General features: G+C 45.6%; 1 protein-coding gene across 1 annotated transcript in view; it reads left to right on the forward strand.

Annotated features, from left to right (window-relative positions):
* The window catches only part of GATB (glutamyl-tRNA(Gln) amidotransferase, subunit B), a 101,944-nt gene that overhangs the window by 31,493 nt on the left and 66,239 nt on the right, over positions 1 to 4,212 (forward strand). The window lies entirely within an intron of this gene.

Below are 4,212 nucleotides of genomic sequence, written 5' to 3' on the forward strand. Positions count from 1 at the left end.
GCCCCCCCGCCAACCCCGCCCCTCCCTCCCTGGGGCATGAGCGGCTTCTTGCCGCTGAGAATCTTCTCAGTTGCCTCTTTGACATCCTAGCCCGTCTGTCATCTGTGTAATAAAGTCTCTGCATTAAATCGCGTCTGTTCTACATACTGAGTGGTTTCTTTTTTCCTAACACATATTTTATAAAACAGTTTTGCTTTTATTTCCTAGCTTATGGAGTTTGGGATGTTGATAAAAGGGATGCTAAATTATTCACTACCTCAGTTAATGTTTAATCAGCTGGCATGGCGTTTAAATAATAGGGCAAAGAAGATAAAGTGACTTGACTGCCCTCAGGGAGCTCAGTCTGGCTGGGGAGCCAGTGCTTTTCCAGAGGGCGGGGACCTGAAAAGGAGGGATGCCTACAGGGGAGTCTTGCCAGGTGCCAGGATCTTGCTCAAATGGATGAGGAGGAAGGGTGTTCCCAGCAGAAGCAGCAGCTTGTGCAAAAGCATGTTATGTGTCTTGCTGTATGAGCGTCTCTTGGGTTAGGGCTAAGCCAGAAAGGTGATCGGGCAGAACCTCGAAGAGCCTTGAAGACTCCATCAAGCACTTGGTGTTTATCCTTTTAGTGATGGGGAGGCCGGAGAAGGGTTTTAACGGGAGTTATGTGAACGGATTTATTCTTTAGAAGAATCAGTTGGCACAGAGGCAAGAGCCCAGAGCCAATTGTGGAGGTGGGGAAATGTGGCCAGGCGATTGGTGCAGAAGTCCTGCTTGGAGGGGAGCATGTTTGAATGGAAGCCTGAGTTAAATTGGAGGATTTAGGAGGAGGGAAATAATCAAGACATACTAAAAAGTAGGATGTGAATTCCTTGATCGTTTATTTTAGGTGTATTGGGGGTTGTGGTTAAAAGAATGATTGAAAGGGAAGAAAATGTTGCAGGAAGGCGACCCCTTCCAGGGCCCGAAACTGGGCTCTTGTCTAACACTTGGAAATGAATTGTCCGAGGAGACACATGTGCTGACAAAGCAAGAGATTTTATTGGGAAAGGGCGTCCGGGTGGAGAGCAGTAGGGTAAGGGAACCCAGGAGAACTGCTCTGCCACGTGGCTCGCAGTCTCGGGTTTAATGATGATGGGATTAGTTTCCTGGTGGTCTTTGGTCAATCATTCTAATTCGGAGTCTTTCCTGGTGGCGCATGCATCGCTCAGCCAAGATGGATGCTAGCGAGAGGGATTCTGGGAAGTGGACAGACACGCGGTGTCTCCTTTCCATCTTTCCTGAACTCTTCCTGTTGGTGGTGGCTTATTAGTTCTGTATTCCTTATCAGGATCTCCTGTCATAAAACAACTCATGCAAATGGTTACTATGGTGCCTGGCCAGGGTGGGCGGTTTGGATCAGTGTGCTTCCCCTAACAACTCCCCGCTGAGAGACTTCATACTCAAGATACTTCTTGGAAATTGGGGCGGAGGTCTCTTTCTTCTGTAACTTCTTCCTGCTGTGCATGGGCGTAGGCCTGCCTAGCAGAACAGAAGTCTCTCTCTACCTGATCTAAGTTGGGGTGTTCCACATCTGAAACCAGCTTCCACCTTTGTAGTAACAGCAATTTAGTTGGAAACTGCTGGCTCCTCTCAGAGATGAAATAGACAAGGGCCAAACAGGAGACCTAACAGGATGGTCATCTCTGGTCCCCGAAACAGAAGGCAACATTTAGGGTGAGGGTTGCAGGGTTTGTGACTTTAGCAATTGTTTGAATCCATCCTTTGGAACTCAGGGAAGGTCAAGGAGGCTGAATGAAGTCTATATTCTACAGATAAGAAATGGAGAACACAGAACAGATCTCTACTCCAGAGCCCCACAGAGTCCTGCTCAGTTTTAATTTAGGGAACTAGGCAACTATGACTGTGATAAGTTCCTGTCAAAATGGAGCATAGGACTGCCTCAGCTTGGAGAATAGACACTGAATTGGAAGTATTCCCGAGTTCCAAGTCCTGGATCTGAGCCTTGTATGATTAAAATTTCAATCCCTTGGTCTGCCATTTTGGTATAACAGACCCAATTAGAAGTAGCTGGAGGAGGGATAACTGGAATTTTGTAGACAAAATAAATCTCATTTGTTTTTAGAAGATTAGGCCTGAAACCCAGACTGGACCTGGCACTTCAGGGAGACTTGTAGCCAGGTATCCAGTTGCCTAGTTTTATAAAAAGTAAGGTTGCAGTTACTAGCTTCCAGCAGACATTGTTTTGAGAATGGTGGCATCCAAGCCTGACACGACTCAGAAAACTCAAGTATTTAGCAATGCAAGGTCTAATCTGAAAGTACACCCATAGATCACCTAGTTATTTCCCAGGATATCTGAACCATAGCTACTCTGCTGCTAAGTCGCTTCAGTTGTGTCCGACTCTGTGTGACCCCGTAGACGGCAGCCCACCAGGCTCCCCCGTCCCTGGGATTCTCCAGGCAAGAACACTGGAGTGGGTTGCCACTTCCTTCTCCAATGCATGAAAGTGAAAAGTGAAAGTGAAGTCGCTCAGTCGTGTCTGACTCCTAGCGACCCCATGGACTGCAGCCCACCAGGCTTCTGTCCTTGGGATTCTCCAGGCAAGAGTACTGGAGTGGGGTGCCATAGCTACTCTCTTTTGACTTTTAATTGTAAACTTTTCCTTAACAGTCAAAGCAGATTTCACCATTAATGATGTCAGTGTTTCTCTAGGTGTGAGAAGATGCAAGAATTGGGACTCATAAAATCTTCTCTGGAAAAGATCTAACTGTCTGAAGGCCTGTTCTGCCAGTTTTTCCCAGAGCACAGAGTGCCTCATTCGTGATTTTCACCCTAAACCCCTTTCAGAGGAATTGAAGGTCAGCAGTTGCAACGGCCATGATTTAATTTTTGTAGATGTAGATGGCAAGTGTCAGTCTTCAGTTGGCAGAGCCCCTTTTTGCTCATAAACTTGACCATGATTTTGAGGGGGGCATTTCATGACTATTTTATCCCATGGTGCTGAGAATGTCCATTCTCAGGTTTGGCAGAGATTTTGTTGACAGGCCACTCAATCTGCTGTTACTGGACTAGGCCATAAAACAGTATCCAAAATTCTCTGGACCACCTCTTACTAGCCTCTTGGTCCAGGAAAATATTCCCTCTTGTTGCTTCTTCCCATATCTGGAGTTATACTGTTACCATCATCCATCTCATATGGGACTATATATTATTCTATTAGAGCCCTCAGACACACATTTGACAGTGTAAGAGATAGCAATTTTGTAAAATAGGTGAAATACAAATAACATAGCCAGCACTATTAGTAAAGTCACAAGTAAGACTTAAGTTAAGAGCTTCCATTAGATGTAGCCCAGTAAATCTCAGGTCATCTGACTTAGTCTGCTCTGTAGAGTCTTTATCTTCCAGGGAAATTATATATTGACACCATCTATAAGGCACATAGCCCCGTTTTCTAGTGTTACTAGATTGATTGTCCTTAGTATGATTTAATTGTTTCCAACACAGAGGAGACTTTAAGCCTAAATTACCATAGCTGGTGTTATCTATATAAATCCATCCCATAATTGTTGGAGATTTTTTCCTCCTTTGCTGAAACTTTTCTTGTTGCTCTGATTGAGCTTGAGTAATAGTTCAGTTCAGTCACTCAGTCATGTCCGACTCTCTGCGACCCCATGAATTGCAGCATGCCAGGCCTCCCTGTCTGTCCATCACCAACTCCCAGAGTTCACTCAAACTCATGTCCATTGAGTTGGTGATGCCATCCAGCTATCTCATCCTCCGTCGTCCCCTTTTCCTCCTGCCCCCAGTCCCTCCCAGAGTCTTTTCCAGTGAGTCAACTCTTTGCATCAGGTGGCCAAAGTACTGGAGTTTCAGCCCCAGTATCATTCCTTCCAAAGAACACCCAGGGCTGATCTCCTTTAGAATGGACTGGTTGGATTTCCTTGCAGTACAAGGGACTCTCAGGAGTCTTCTCCAACACCACAGTTCAAAAGCATCAATTCTTCGGTACTCAGCTTTCTTCACAGTCCAACTCTCACATCCGTACATGACCACAGGAAAAACCATAGCCTAGACGGACCTTTGTTGGCAAAGTAATGTCTCTGCTTTTCAATATGCTATCTAGGTTAGTCATAACTTTTCTTCCAAGGAGCAAGCGTCTTTTAATTTCATGGCTGCAGTCACCATCTGCAGTGATTTTGGAGCCCCCCCCAAAATAAAGTCTGACAC

This window comes from Bison bison, unplaced genomic scaffold (genome assembly GCF_000754665.1).
Source record: "Bison bison bison isolate TAMUID 2011002044 unplaced genomic scaffold, Bison_UMD1.0 scf7180017864146, whole genome shotgun sequence".
Classification (NCBI taxonomy): domain Eukaryota; kingdom Metazoa; phylum Chordata; class Mammalia; order Artiodactyla; family Bovidae; genus Bison; species Bison bison.